General features: G+C 40.1%; 1 long non-coding RNA gene across 2 annotated transcripts in view; it reads left to right on the plus strand.

Annotated features, from left to right (window-relative positions):
• The first annotated feature begins 13,922 nt into the window (after positions 1-13,922).
• Positions 13,923-16,809, plus strand: part of LOC136292950 (uncharacterized) — a 34,698-nt gene continuing 31,811 nt past the window's right edge. For both annotated transcript variants that reach the window (XR_010722012.1, XR_010722011.1), the window contains exon 1: positions 13,923-14,002. This is a non-coding gene — a long non-coding RNA (uncharacterized lncRNA). The remainder of the gene's footprint in view (positions 14,003-16,809) is intronic.

The following is a 16,809-nucleotide window of genomic DNA, read 5'->3' on the forward strand; positions in this document are numbered from 1 at the left end:
AAATATAATGCTTGCAGTCTTACAGTTGCGTCTGCTTTCAACTTCAGCACTGTAAATAAATACAGTAAATATATAAAACCACAAGTTGGATAATAAATAGTCATAAGAACATTTACATTTCTGTGCTTCTAGAAAACTAGTCTGTACTTCTTGTGCAGTATCAATTTTATAAGGTATCTTGTAACTAAAACAGGAACTCTGCATATTTGTGTATTCGAATAAGTCAGTAAAATATGCAAGAATTAAATCCTCTAGGATTATCTAAATTAAATTTTTTAGTTTCTTATAACATTTCTGTTGAACCTTATTATCCTTTTAATAAAATCACAGAAAGTTCCCATAGAGAATCAGTTGTAGAAAAACTTCACAGCATTGCGGAGACTACCACAGATAATAATAGCCATCCTATACAATCTTTCATCTACATCCAGATCTCAATTTAGAGATTAAATACTTGGAGAAGTTTTAGACAGCTATGCAAAAAATCTGCAGTTTCTGGGTCATGGTTTCTCTTTTTTTCCCCTCTCATCGTTCAATTTAAATAATTTATTTTTCAGTTTTCTCTTGCCTCTTAAAATTTTTGTTCATGAACATCATCAAGCTAATTTCCTATGAAAGCAATGGTCTTTTTCCAGAATATTCCTTACTAAACAAATAAACAAAGCCCATTTTTCTTTGCGAGTAACAGTCTTCTGCATGTTGTTCAAGAACTAAGTGATGTCGATCAGGGGAGGGAAAGGAGAAGAAGAATGTTATAAAATGCAGAGATCTTTAAACGCCATGTGAAAAGAGGGTGCTGAAATCCTAATAAAAGACAGGAACTGGGATCTAGGACAACATTTTGTTGAATACTACTGCAGGACCAGAACCAAACCCCGATAAAATAATTAGAGGTTGGCCTGTCAGTGCAGTTCAGAATGAATGTGTAGAAAGCAGATTATCTTCTTACATCCAGGAGATGATAGAGAATCCAAAACAGTCCAGTTGAAGCAATTTGAGAACACAGCACAAAACATATCACGTGTCATGTTTGTCACAGCATAGACAAACCAGAACAGTGGTCACCCTCTGTTGGAAGCACGTGCTGGTTTGGGAGTGCCAGAAAAGAGATCAGCGCATTGGCAGACACGTGACAAGAGCACTTTTAGTTTAGGAAGGGTGACAGGATTCCAAGTCAGCCAAGATTTTGAGATCTGTCTGCACCCTTGTTCAAAGCAAACAGTCAATAAAACAAAAAATCAGATTTGTTTATATAATATCTGGAACAAGGATACGAAACAGAGGAAATTCAAAAGAAAGAGATAAAAACAAAAGGGTCTGAACACAGCCTTTGCCAGCCCTCTTTGACTTTGAAAGACAGCATGTGTGCCCTTTCCCTGCTTTCAGTTAAGAAACTTTCTATTGCAAGCCTCAGTTGTGGAAATTTCAAGTTAAATACAAGGATGTGAGATTTCCAATAGCCGAAGCTCTTCCTTGTGTGTGGCAAAAATGTACTGATTTGAGGAGTGAGAAACTACATGTCTCAAGTTTATGCAAAAAATATAAACCTGTCTAGACTCCAAACTGCAATTTCTGGAACCCCTGTGAAGGACAAAACACAGTAAAATGGATTGAATTTATTAGAGTAGTCATAGTCATTAGACTACAATATTAGTCCTTAGCAGTCCTAGATGGATTTTTTGCCAACAATAGTATTGATTCTGAGAAAAATATGATTAAATTGCCATTTAAGGGTCATTTAAGGATTGGGATATATAATAGATGGCGTACATTGGCCCTAAATAAACAGCAAACGTCAAGGAAATTATGAAGGCTTTTGCTTGTGCCAAAGATTATAAAAAAATCTCTAAGGAGACCATGTCAGTACAGTTCCTTGGAATAAGTACAGATAAGCTTAGGCTGGGGGGGAGGGAAAAAAGAGTTATTTGGCTTAATCTCAGACAGTAAGAATATATCTTGAAGACCTTCTTTAATCAAATCCACTTTTGCTATATGCAGTGCATTTAAATGAGTGTCTGGCAGATGGTAGCAGTTTAGTGAACAACTTAACAGCTTTCTGTGTAGCGTGGGGTAAATTCTAAGCATTTTTATCTTCCATCTAGCAGGTGGGTAAGAAAAAGATGTTCAAATAATTACTTACCAAAATACAAAGAAGGCAACAAAACAACGTGAATATTTTGGTCAGCACCGAGTCAGGGTGTCAGAACTATTAAAATATTCTGCAGAATCCCCAGGGAGTGCAGCAGCAAGAGACAGATCCAGCAGAGAAAAAACACAAGAGGCTGGGCTCCAGGAACTTCTATTTGCTGGAAGTTGTATCTGTGGCAGCCTGGTGGGAAGCAGGCGTGCTTTATCTCAGGGTGTGAAGGAGCCACACACCCTCCAAATGGCTCCTGGGGCTGGGACACAAAGATGCCCAGCAGGAGCTGTTTGGAGTGAAGCCAGAGGCACGGGGAGCTGGGGTCACAGTGTGTGGCTCACCTGTGTGTGTCAGCACTGCTGTGGAGAGGCATCCAGCAGCGCTTGGTGCTGTAGGGTGTTCACACGGAGCAGTCTGTGTAGGAGCATTTAGGGTGTTTGCTGTGGTAACTGTGGCACGTTGGTAACCCAAATATTACTGTGGTGTTTGGCAAGAAGCAGGTCAGCTGGGTGGGATCTGGGCCTTTGGGATGGCTCTGGAAAGGAGCAGCTGGAGGCCTCTCTGGTAAGGGGGTGCAGGGTGAGGGGATGTTTCAACTGTGCAGGTGCAGAGAGCTCAGAGGTGATGAACGGGGCTGGAAGGGCAATGAGGACAGAAAGCAAGGTTCTGGCAAACTCCTTGAATGCACATTCTCCTAAGGTCTAATTTTTAGTTCCCTACAAAGTGTGTTGTCCCTGCATCCAAATTTCTTCCTTCATTTCTTTTAGAGCTTTCACCCTCCTCTGCACTTGTCTGGGCTCTCCTTGTCCCAGATGATCGTATCCCCTTCCTCCCTCACCTTCCGAAGTTTCTCCACCTCTCCAGGCACTGGTCATTTCCTCAAAGCCTTCAGCCTTGCACCGTGGTAGTGACTTTTATTTCAAGTGATGCCTTGGGAAGGCTGACCTGGAACAGAGACTGGACAGAGCTAGAGAATAAAGTAGATATTTATTAAAAGGCCTTCAGGGTACACCTTGGGCAGGACAGGAGCCTGGCCAGGGCTACATCCAGGGTGGACCCAAAATGGTCACAAAATGGATGACCAGTCACGAGGTATGACACTTTTCTAAGTTTTGGTCCATTTGCAGATTGGGCTTTAATTGTCCAATTACAGCTTCAGGTTGTGAGGTCCCATCCTTCTTGTTCCTCCCTTCAGTCCACCATTGTTTGTGCTTTTGGACCTGAAAGTTGTCCTTGGTCTTCAGCAGGAAAAGGATTTGTTTTGTCTCCCTACTCTGTGAAGAGACCTTACTTTATTAACACCTAATATAAGAGCTACACCCCTAGGCAGCACAGATTCTGAAAAACGTGAAAGCTAAAACTTAAGGCATCACAAGGGTGACTATTTAATGCTACTAACCTCTTTTAAATAGGGTAGACAAGAAGGACAGAGCATTTAGACCAATTTTCTTATTTTCTTTCTGGGAATAAAAATTGTATGATCACCCACAGTGCAATATCAAACAGCTTAATGATTTCTCTGGCTGAATAACCTTGGATCATTTTTTTAATATGACTGGTTGAGGCATTGCACATCCCTCTGTCCAGATGGAAAACAACATAGTCAGAGGCCAGATTTGCAGCTGATTTAAATTGGCATGGTTTGCTTTTATTCAACTGAGTGTTGAACAGGATCTGGCTATGCGTCTAGCTCTCCTTCCTGCTTCCTGCTATCAAAACATTATTCTCCAAAAATATATATAGATATATAATTCTAAATTTTCCAATTAATAGACCAAATTAGATTAAGGTGAGACCATATCATTTTTTAATTCTATCATTTTTACTGATAGAATAAAAATGTCATTACAATAGAATATTAAATTTTAATAATAATCCAAATATTATTTCATAGTCATATTTAAAACACATACAATTAATCAGCACAAAACACATCAGGAAATTCAGTTCTCAGAGATTTTTAACAAGATCTCTGCAACTGGGCAAACAAAGTTATATTATTTTATCATATTGATATAGATTCTACACTCATACTAATTTGCTTAGTGAAAATCTAGAGAAGGTGTTGCAGGGGGGTTGTAGGAGGCTGCCTGCTGGGTCATCTGCATTCAAAATACTGTGCAGTTCCCTCCTCCTTCTCAGGGAGGTGCTGATGCCTCAAAGAAGCATCAGACAAAATTAGCTCATTATGTTTTGCCAGGAGGAAGTTCTGTCCCTTTCAAATGTTCAGCAACCCTTATTTTTGGGCCAGTGGTTGGGTAAGGAGTGGGACCACTAGGACCAAAAGATGGATTCCAAACTGCAGCGAAAGAAATTGAGAAGCCTTGGAACGACCACCTCTCTTGTTTTTACAAAGCATTACCGTCTATGTTTGGGTCTTCCACGAAAATATGAACCCTAAGAGCTGTGCATGCAGAAATAGGAGGGGAATAAAAAACTGGTTTACTGGCTGCAGCTTGATTTTTCTTAGGGTTGGGTTGGTTTTTTTTTTTTTTCTTTCCCTGCAGAACAGCCCACAGAAAATGAAAACAGTGTTTATGTGTTCAGCTGCAAAAAAATTACCACTATTTGCCATGAGAAGGTCAGTGTGTCCTGGAGAGAAACTCATCTAGCAACAACTGCCTGCTGTCCTTCTTTCCCACCACCATGGGAAAGCTGTCATTAACAGTCTGGCTTTGCTCCTTTCCCAGGCACAGGACCAGAGTGGAGACCCTCACATCCATCTCGGGTAACACCAACATCTCAGAGAACATCACCAGGTTAAAGTCCCCCTTTCAACCATGCCTGCTTAGGAAAAAAGGCACAGTAAAGACACGTGGATTTTCTTGTACATGTCAGTACTTTAAGGGTCATTACATAAGCTGGCACCAATGTCTTGGCTTTCTAGTCTCTGAGAATTGTGGTGACCATCTGTAAGATCTGAGTTTTGCAGCTGTACTCAATAAGACAGTGTTGGACTAAATCTTGGAAAAAAAGTGCCTAATGCCAAACTGTCTATCACTGTCAATTTGGCTGAGCTTTAAACTTACAAATATAAATTTCCCTGAACAGTTGGGAAAGAGTAATAAAGTCAAAATGCCTCATTAAGCAATACATGCTTCGGCCTAATGAATGTATCACTCAGGAGATAAAGGATGAAGCATAATTAAAGACATAAGATGACACAGAGATTGTCTGGACCACACTGACCTGTCTTTGAACTTTAACTCTTAGAAGAAAGAGGTTGCTTTACATAAAAAGGGCAAGTTCATCCAGGGCTCGTCCAGACCAGCACTGCCAAATAAACCAGATTATGACAGTGGTGTCATGCAGATAGCAACTTTGTGTAAGCTGGCCTTCCATAAATTTGTTAGACGTGAGAAGGTTTCTAATCTACTTTATGAGGCAGATGGGGGAACTGCAGACAGAATCAAATGCAGCAAGTAAGAGCCTTCCAATAGTTCAGGCTTAAATCAGTTCTTGAGTCTCTGGGGGGGAAAAAAGGCATACAAGGAAACAAATCTTGCAAGTAATCTTACTCAATATTGATGAAATTTAAGGCTGTCAAATGTCACAGGAAGGTGGGAATGAGGCTGATCCTAAATCATTCAATACCAATGAGATTTTGTCAACTGGCTTTTTGACCTCCTATTTGGATGCAGCCTTCTGATGGTTAAAGCTAGCTCTATCAATTCTAACATAAAAATATCATCTAGTGTAATTCATTGTGGAAAAGAAAGCTGAGTGAATTGCTCTTGCTGACTGGAAAAACTTGTGTTGGTAAATATTTGCTTTGCATCACTTAAACTGTAAATCTCAGTTAAAACAGAAAGGAAATGAATATCGGTAGATGGAAGCATCAAAACTAATGTAATATTGACACTTTTATTTCCATTCAATTGGTATTTAAATCATGTATCCTCTTTTTTGAAAGTGCCGCTGCTATTGAAACCTAATTAGCAAGATTAGCCTGAAGTGTAATGGTAAAAAAAGTAAACAAATGCAAAGGAATTAATTTTCTCTATTACTTAAGTATAATATTCATGTTATAAAACTGTTCAAAAATACTTCAGTTTTGTAAATTTGAAAAAAGTGAGCAGGTTAGCTTTTAAAAAATGGAAATATAAACTGCCTTAGGAGGAACTGCAGCTTGCATCAATCTGTGCTTGTGTGTTGTTTAGGTTGCTCCAAAACGTTCAGCTTGAGGTGCAGTTCTGATGTTTTATAGCTTCATCTTGCAGCAAGTTCAAATGAAAATATTTTAAAGACAATTATATATATACACATACATATACACATATTTACACACACACACACATATATAGATACATATATATATGTATGTATGTATGTATTCGTGCCTCAAATATGTAGCGAGTGGAGATTGTTTCTAACTGAGCCAAAATCAGATTTGGAATGAAGGATGATAAAATTTGCAGAACAGGCATTCTGACTCTGACTAATGCAATGAAGAAATCTTTCACTGTTCTGCAGTTTTCTCATGACAATCCTCACATCCCTGGAAGTTTGATTCTAACCAGCAGCCCAATAACCCCTCCGAGCCATCCTGTGATTTTACTGTGAGACCTGCAGCCCGTTGGCTCGCAGGAGTTTTCTGGGGCTTTGGTGAGTTCTGGCTGCCTCTCCCTGCCCCTCTTCCCCCTTCAGGCGTGTGGAGCCCAAAGCACCCTTCCAGGCAGAGTCGTGCTGGAGAGGCAGAAACAGCATCTGTTTGGGAGCCTTCCTGGAGGCACATCCCTGCCGGCTGCTGATGGGAAGCATCTGCAGGAACGCAGAGGGCGTGAGGCATGTGACCTCTTGGGACTTCATTACCGAGAAGGAAATTGCCTGGGTCCTCTGCCCCGCCAGCTGCTTTTACAAAACAAAAGGAGAAGCGAGAACCAGAGAGGCACTTCTTAAAAACACCCACCCGCGAATGAGCAGCTTCTGCCCCGAATGCGTGTCTCTGATTTGCGTGGGCACAAATGATGGCCCTCTTATGTCTGTGAACAGGCAACACTGGAAAAAAAGAGTGTACATCTCTGTTTCTGCACAGCAGGAAGGCAGTGCACAGGGGATGTTCACGGTTTCCAAACCAGAGCACAGGTATCAGATATAGACAAAGGTAACTTTAATTTGGCAAATATTGTGGAGGAAGCCAGCATGACTGTCTGCACTGGAATTTACCCCAACAGGATTATAAATAAGCATTTCTGTTCTCTAAATAAATGAAAACTCTGGTGGCTTAAGGTAACATCAGCAGCACTTTACAGTGCCAGCATTTTATCAAGGAACCTGCAAAACCTAGTGCAAGACTTATAGAACCATGATTAGCACACTCATCCCATTTTGTGTAGGACAAAATGAAGCTCTGCCAGGTACTGGGCCAGCCTTTCTGTCCCCAGCTCAGGGCTGAGTGTATGGGCATTGCTTTTGCTGCATTAATGTTAACACAAAAATTACAATTTTCTTGCACTGCTGTGTTTTGCATTTAGGAGAGGTGTGTTGTAGTTTGTAAAGAAACAAATTGCTGGTGAAGCAGGGAGGGATTTTGTTCAGATCTCAGTATCAATAGCAAGGATGCTTTGCAAAAAGATTGCATTGTTCTGCAGTTGCCTCACAACAGAGATGTACTTTGTGTGCAGTAATGTATGAACACTTTTCATCCATTTCTGTTGCAAACGTTTTCTGAAGCAACATCGCCACAAATGAGCACAGTACCTATTTCCCCTGACTCTTTCCTAAGGTCCTCCATATTGACACAAAAACACATGTATCAGACTAAAGAAATTTCTGTGGTTTGGAGCCAAGATGAATATAGCAACTTGGTGAATACCCAAGACTATTAAAAATCAGGGGTTTAGAAAATTCTTCCTTATGGCAACAGTTGTGATACCACAGAATTTCCTGTTTCTAATGCAAGGGGATTGTGTGGAAGCTGTTGACAAACATCCTTTTGGTTCTGGGAACCCCTGCATTATGTCTGGGTTTTGAACAAAGTTCTTCCATGCTTTACCACAAAGATGTGACGTGGCCATAAAGCAGGCACGTGAGTCATTCACAGTTTCTGGGCCACACAGCATTGACTAAAAAGTGTGTGATGAGGCTGGGACTCTGTCAGATAGATTAAAGCTGAAAATTAGTGTCATTGGGGTGTGGCTCCAGAAGGGATAGCCTAGAGGTCAGGCTGGAGGAAGAAAAAAACTGCAGGAACCCCAAGGGCGAGGCAGGTAAGGAGAAGCTTCTCTTTTTTTACAAAATGCTGGAAGACACACTGAAAGAAAAGCTGAGAATACAGAGGCTGGACTGTGGCCCAGGCTGAGTCCCACATCCTCAAGGAGTCTAAAACAGACAATATTTGGAGTCTAGACATATCCAGCTGGTTGAGGGAAGTCATCAGTCCTTTCCATGCGGCACTTGTGGAGTCACATCATAAATATCCTGTCCTGTTTGGGGCATCCCAGGACAGGAGGAATGCTGACAAGTGGTGGGGATCCAGCAGAGCTCCACCAAGATGGTTTTGATGGGACCATGCTCATGTACAGAGGGGCTGAGGTTTGCTCAGCACAGAGAGCAGAAGGCAGAGAACATCTCTTTGTTTCCTTCAGCTCCCTTGGAGGCGAATTTTACAAGACAGAGCCAGACTCTTCTCAGAGACGCAAAGCCAAAGAACAAGACAGAAAAGTCACAAATTTTAGCCAGGGAAACACTAAACACTGCCTGTGCCATACTTCCCAATGGGTAAGTGGGGAATGAGCCTTGCTACACGTGGTAACCAAGGGGTAAATGTCTCAGCAGGTGGGGTAAGCTTTGCATTGATCCCAAGGCACAGGTGGAAGAATGCGGAGTGAGGCTCTTAAAACTTGCCGTATTTTTTGGTATGCTATCTTATTTTTAGACTTCATATACTTATATTTCATATACTTTTACTTTTTATACTTTAGCACCAGAAATAAAACACCCTTATCTTCAACTCACAAAGTTAAACACCACCTGGATCTGTTTATGGTTGCATTTCAAGTGGAGATTTGGCATCTTTGGGGGATGGTCACCAGCTCTAGTTTCTCAAAAATGAAGAAAAAAAAACTAATCCAAATTTATAATAATCAGACTGTCAGAATATCTGTACTGCAGGTTGCTTCTTGCAGTCTTTCGATACTTGCAGATGGAAAGCCCAAACAGGGCCTTGGCTCTGCTTTGGAAACAAGTGCAGATGTCAAAATTGTCTGTAGACAATTTCTGATGTGGCCAGAGAATGCTATCTATGAATGTACACAGTCATTTCACTGGTATTCAGACTATTGTTTACAAAGAAATAGACTGATAATAGTATGAGAATTTGCATGCTTATAGTTTGTTGGCCTGTAAAAAATTATTTAAGGAAAAAATCAAGAAGGATGTGTAATAAGCCTGCTCCATTTTATTTCTCAGTCAGATTTCATTTGGGCTGTTTATTTATTCATTTATTCATTTAATCTCTTTGATTTTCCTCTCAGCTGTACTCTCTGGAAAATACTCACGAGATGTATGTTCTGAATGCTTCTGTTTACCCTTGGCTGTCATGGCCATCTCAAACACATGCACACTTGTCTTGATAGACCTGGTGTACATACTTTGAAAGTGATATGTATCACTCCAAGAGGACAATTCAAAAATCTTTTTGTGCTTTACAGCCTGTTGTGGTATCTCATTCTTAAGGTGTGTTTTGTTTGAGGACTGGCTTCCTTTCCTTTGGGTTTTTTTGTGAATTCATAAGCCAAAGTAATCCTTCTGCTTAATTTAATTCCTTTGTTAACAAAACTAGAAGGTTTGGAAATTGACATGTTCCTATTTGTAAAATAGACTCGTGTTTATTGTCTTCAGCTCTAGTGTCCCATGTTGTGATCTGCAGCCACTTGCAGTTCCTTCTCCTGTTCAGTCCTTTATTACTGGCTCACCTCACTCCAGCACCATTTGCTAGTAAAAAAACAGCAAATTGGACTGAGGAAAAATGGGTTTAAACAGCTTAGGGGGCAGTTTGGAAGCACATTCTTAAGTTTTCAGTGGTTTCCATTGCAGACTAAAATAAACTAAAGGCCTGTCCATTTGCATGCATGCTACTCATCTGAGTAGGGAATCTTAAAAGGTCTATTTCTCTTTTGTAAATCAGTTTTATGTTACCAAAAGGGAACTGTCGATTTTATCCTTGTGTTAAATATAGTCACTCCATGGTCTAAAGTCTGAAGATTCAGTTAAAAGGTCTTAAAACCTTCAATTAACTTTAATTTAATCTACATGAGGACTTATAGCTATACGCACTGTTTGTCAGGAAAATCTTTTCCTCAAAGTTTGATAAAAGCATAAAGAAATGTATTTGTGAGAGGTTGCATATATTCAGGATAGCAATTATTTCTGTCAACCACAGCTAAGTAAAATATGGTATCTATTTTTTGAAAGACATCATTATCAAGCAAAGCTGTTATTTTCTGCTTCAACATCCAACAGTGCTTGGATATATTAATGGCTTGTATTGAACTCAGATCATTTCATTTCAGATCCTTTTGGCTTTCATAGAAAACTGGCAAGTGGAGTAAATATAAAACACTCTTCTGGCCACTAAAGCTTTTTATGAGTAGATATGCATAAACATGCAAGTTTCTTTTGGAAACATCTCCTCCCTAAACATCTCGCTCTCATAGAAGAGGGTCAGACTATGGAAAATGGGCAAGAATTTGAACCAACAAACCCCATAATTGTCCTGATTGTGTTGGAGGCCAGACCCAGCAATAGGAAAGATGAGGTACTTTGTGCCAGCTTGGATTGCTGAGACCAAAACATCTGATAAGCAGAAAATCCTCCTCATCACCAGAATCCTGCTTATATTGCAGCTTCCAGAAATATTGCTTTAAGGGACACAATTCACCCCAGACCACCTCCTAGAAAAGACTCATATTGAAACCTCAGGATGTGTACACATCTGTTTTACAAAACATCCTGAAACAGTGACTCCAATAATTTTTCATCTATTCTCATTTTTGTGCTTTACTTAATTTTCATTTTAAGTTATTGCATTGAATTTGATAGATACAGAAATACACTCTATTAACTGTAACTATCAAACTGGATACTTCAGCTTTATTCTTTAATTTAAAACTAAAACAAAAACTCTAAAACCCAAACCTGCCATCTGGGATTATTGTTTATAAAACTTAAGAAGTTTAGTGTAGTAAAAGCCAATTAGATACTTCTTTTATTTAAATTTTGTCCTAGAGCTGAGAAAAGTCTTGGCTACAAACTAAAAACTCTTACTCAGGATCCTCTTTATCTGATTTCTTTTGTGTATGGGGGATTTCAGTAGGGATGAAAAAACCTACAAATTCATGTTCCATTCATGACAAAATCCATAAGTCCATCTCCACTTTGTTGTTTTGTTAAGAGTCCAAAGAAACTTGAATGAAAAATTGTGAAGATGTAAAATGGAGAATCCAGCCACCAGTGGTAGAGCAGGACAGTGGGATTTGTTTGCCTTTGGTTTTGAAAAATAACATTTCTTTAATTCTGTGCATTACTTGTGTTTAAATCACACTGCAGAACACTGGTGTGTGCAAACACAGTTACTGGCCTCCGCACGCTGCTCCATTCAAGAGGAGATGAAGAGGCATCACACACAGCAAGTGACAGCTGGACCACTGAGGCCACTTGTAGGACCTGCTCAAATGCTAAGGTGAGAGAACAGGACATTTTTTTTCCTCTCCCATTTCAGACTGAATGCTGTCACAGATTGGTGAAATGCAGCAGCAAAATCCAAAAATAAGACACAAAAAGATATTAGGAAAGATGGATCACTGTGTCTTGTGATGGCTATGGAATAGCACATGGCTTATAGCCGGTCCAAAGTGTTGAGAAGGGACCTTGATGCGGAATTTTTTACAGTGAAAATCACAAGTTGCCCTGAGGGGATTTTCTTTACAGGAATTGGTGAACATGGGATTCACTGACCGTATCACTGTGTACATCACTGAGTGCTGGGTGTGGGATAAATAATGTGTGATAAAGTCATCCGGTTCCCCAGATAATCTTTGCCAACCCTAATGAACAACCGTATGAGAAGAGAACAATAGCTGGCATGTTTGTTGGAAATTTTGCTTATTGCTACTTTTAACTTGGTTGTCTGACACAGATTTTATATTTTTGAGCTATAAAAGTGAGGCTTAAAAGAGCAATTCCCTTAAGGGCTGGAAGCACATGCAGATCATGCAGATGGTGGCTTTGGCCAGTTTGAGGGATGGAGCCTGGACTTGCAGAGCTGTCAGTGCCCCAGGGCTGGGCATCTGATCCTGGTGCCCACAGACATGGTGTGGGTTATTCACCTGCGCACTCAGTGGGCCACTTGAGTTTTCTGGGTTGCAGCACTATGCCTGCCAGTCTGAGTCACACTGAAGTTGCTTGTGTTTGCAGATCCCATTTTGCAGTCAGGTGTCCTGCTCTCATCTATGAAACTTGGGTGTGATTTTCTGCTTGAGATGGTGTTTTAAACTGTATCCAGTTTAACCTCATGTGTCTTCTCAGCCACCTCTGGGGTTCTCATGGGGTGGACTGATCACTGCACTGATCCTGAGTTTGTTCTGTATCCTGCTTTTCCCTTACAGCCTCTGAATTCTGAATTGCTACACTTAGCAACACGAGACTGTTTAAAATCTGGTGTAAGAGCCTCCTCGCTAAAGAAGTGCTTCATCCAAGGTCTCCAGCACCTTGCACAACAAGGCTGTTGTGCTGCAAAGGTGATCCATTATTCATTTGGGTAGTATCTTCCTCAAAGACATGCATAGGACTGCTACGTTTGGCATGATCCTGGAATTTTTCACAGCAGTTGTGTTTCTATCCAGGTGCCTGGCAGCCAAAGAGAGGAGCATGGATCAGCACACACTGTCGCCTTGTATAACTGAATAGGTCCTGCAGCTGGGAGTTCCTTGCTTTTGTTGAAACAAGATGACCACATGGAAGGCTGTTTCATCACACTGAATTTCTTGACTTGAACTGGCCAATGAAGCCTCACACAGGTGTGAAGGCACCTGGCAAAGAGCTCTGTGCCAGACTCCCAGGAGCAATGGGGAAGTTATCCCCTGGATACACAGGTAGGACCTATGGAGAGATGGCAGAGGAGTGCTTAGGATGGGAATGGTCTCTGTCCATCTGCAGAACACTAACAAGATGTAACAGATAATGGCTGTTGTATCAGTTGCTGACTGTTCTTGGATTTTGGGACAGAAATGTGCTGCCCTCTCACACAGCCTCCTCTTGGCAGGGGTAAAACACAGGGTGGCTTCTGCTGGGGAGCTCCTTGTTCCAGGAATATCATCATACTCAGCAGGAACATCCATCACAGCCACCAACAGGTATTTTCCAAGTACTCTTTGCAATTCACTTGCCTCATTAAATGGGCAGAATTTCTTCATTCCACTTCTGGTGTAAATCTCTGATAGTTTTATCAGTATCATGCTCTAAACTTTAATGCTGCAATCAGCATAGAACATATCCGCCTATTTCCAGAGCATTTGAAGGGCCAAAATGTTACATTTTTGTGTGCAGTTGGTTAGATCACTCTCACAGCCTCTTCTCTAAATGGTACTTGATTGCAATTTTAGTTTCTCTAGTCATCCTCCAGTTGCTAGTTGTAGGAGAAGGGAATACAGGTGACTTTGCCCCTGATAAGTAACAGCTGTGTTAATTACCAATACAGCCTCACCCCTGATGAGTCACAGCTGTGTCCAATCATGATAAGTGATAAAAGGGAGTGGGCTAGCTGGTGAGTGAGAATTATGAAGGAGGAGGAACCTTGAGGAAGAGGGAACCAGAGGATTGTGAAGAGGCAGGATCCTGGGGAGAGAGAGTCACTGCAGTGAGGTAAGTCTGGGTGTGCAGTCAGAGCCTGTTGTTGGAACCTGCAGCCAGAGTCTGACTGGGTAAAAGCCTTCAGTCAGAGTTAGCAGGAGAGGAAGTCAGAGGCTGCAAGAGAAACCTCCAGTAAGAGCTTGGTGCAGCCAGAGTCAGTGAATGGTTGGAGTCAGGATGGCTGAGCTGTAAAGAGGAATACCCCAAGGCCCTTTTCATGCTGTGATAAACAAGAAGTTTGTGTCTTGGTTTGTTTCTACCCTCTAACAAAAGGGCTGCTGCAACAGCTAGTGAGTCCTAATTTAATTAAAACACGTTTTTTCCTACATTTCCTTGCAAGAGTCAAGTTCATTAGCTAATAGTATCAGGGATAACATTTGTTGACAGTTCTAAGTGTTAAACCTGCAAACTGAGGACTCTAAACAATAAACTATTTCAGTGTAGGAGCTGTAGGTGATGGGACCTCTTTGCCCACTGTGACACTTCCACACATCAGGGATCACTTGCTCTGTCCTTTGTTCTGCTACCACACCGGAATATCGTTTTACAAAGCCAATATGTGGGTTTTCCAGTAAATAATTTCCTCCCAAAATGAACAGAGATGTTAGAGATCAGGGATTGATCTCAGAGATCAATAATATCCATACAAAAAATTATTGTATTAATTTCTTTTAAATCATGTTGTTCAATTTTTTGAAACAATTATGATACCTAAAGGGAATTCCAGGCGTTTGGATTGCATATTGTCTTCTCTTTCTGTTCTGTCATCTGTGTTAAAGCTAGTCTCCCTTTTTACCTCTTAATGACAATTTTATCTATCTCGCAGCTTTGTGAGATGAATAATAAATCTTGATCAATCAAAACAGTAGTAGTATGTTCTACTATCCATCATGACTATCCAAGAGGATATCTATAAGAATAAGATAAGATTTGAGACTTTTTTGGGGTTGGTTGGATGGGGTGGGGTTTTTTTTTGGTGGAAGAGCATGCCCATGGTTTAAATACCTTCACAGGATGGAGATATATATTTATATACATATTTAAATACCTTTACAGGAGCTTCCAATTCAGAAGGAAGTTCTAGTCATGCTAACAAGGTAAAAAGTACTTTTTAGTCTGTGTTGCTTTTAGCAAGAAAACCCCTGAGAGTCTCAACTACTTTAACCCCAATAACCTCGGAGGTGTCAGCTTTGACTGGTGGAGGTGTGAACCCACATTCATATGGATCTGGTGCAGATAACCCGTTTGAAAAGTCAGGTGCAGGGTTTGCTGATAAACTTTGAGGTGCTGATAAGAGAGATCTTAGACTATCTGCTTTTGTGCTGGGTGAATCCCAAGTATTTCTAAGTGTTTATGTAAGTCAGTGAAGAAGAAAAAGCTTGGGAGGGTATCCTTAGCTGTACGTGTTAACATAACAGAATGAAATGGTGAAAGATTAAAGAGCAAAAATGGATCAATAAGGGCAAAACAAGCTTTTAACCTGAATTCAAAAAGTACCTGCTTAAGAAACTGAAAAGTAATTTCCAGATAAGGAAGTGACCATTTGAACTGCAATAATATATATAGCATATAAAATATCCTTCTGATCTGGACATGTGCTGCTTCCCTCTTGTCTCCGCTTTACTGAGAAGGTATCTGAACGTTAACCAGGCTGCCTTCATTAATGCACAATAAGGTAAAATTGTCTGCAAAACTCCTTGCTTGAACCTCAGTTAACACCATAAAAGCACATAAATATTTCATAAATCATTTCACATTATGTATTAAGAAAAAATATCTTTGAATGCATATTTTATAAAGTAATTTAATCCAGTAAAATGATCCATGTCTAAAGTGCAGCCTCCAGCACTCTTGAAGGTAAAGTCAAAGAGTAGTTATTTCTTAGGTGAACTAATTACCAACTCTGGTCATGCCCTGAATGATGTGGCACAGATTGTGTCATTCTTGGTAGAGAGTTTTTGAATGACGCATTGAAAGATCATAAATTGAAATATTTGTTTTTTATTATCAAGTGTATCTTTTGTTTTCCTTAGTCCTTCCTTTATTTCTCTATTCTAAAATTATCTTACTAAGGATTTGAGTTATACTGCAGTTCCAAGCTTCTTTTTCTTTAATATATTTTTGCCAAATCTCTATATTCAAGGGCTGCAAAGTTCAGGACTTCAACTCTCTTATCTCTTGCCTTATGCATACTTAAAACCAAAACTTTTTAACTGACAGAAAGAGGGTCAGAAGAAATGAAAACAAACTTCATACTTTTGTGTGCTTGCTTCCTTTCCTCCCCACTGAAAAAGAAGTAGGAGAGAGACATTCCACACCTCTGTGTTTGACTAAGAGAATCATTCCCTGATTGATATATTAAAACAGATTCCTCATGGGACATAACAGGCTAACAAAATAAAAATACAAAAGTAAAGTGGGGAATGCACAACTGGTACATACTTATAAAACTGTACTCTATTATCCTGTTTTCTCTAATGCTATGAATGAAAAACCACTGCACCCTACACATGTACCAACATTTCTAGATTAATTTATGCAAAGGTCACAGGTCTTTAAAGAGAGAATTAAAATAACGTGATGTAGCTTATGAAGGAAATGCTGTAGACTTTATTATTTTTTTGCATTTATTGAAACAGTGTGTGACTGACCAAGCACATGCTACTTTGAAAGACTTTCAATCATGATATCAATTTTGTTAGCCTTTTCCTAATTAATCAGAGTAGCTCAGTAAGAAAAAAGGCATTTTTTGGAAACCAGCAATGGAACAGTCTCAGAGCTGATAGGCATTAAGTGGTGTATGATAGGCATTTGGGACT

The sequence above is a fragment of the Chamaea fasciata genome, unplaced genomic scaffold, assembly GCF_029207755.1.
Source record: "Chamaea fasciata isolate MVZ Bird 193981 ecotype frontalis unplaced genomic scaffold, bChaFas1.0.hap1 SCAF_8, whole genome shotgun sequence".
Classification (NCBI taxonomy): Eukaryota; Metazoa; Chordata; class Aves; order Passeriformes; family Sylviidae; genus Chamaea; species Chamaea fasciata.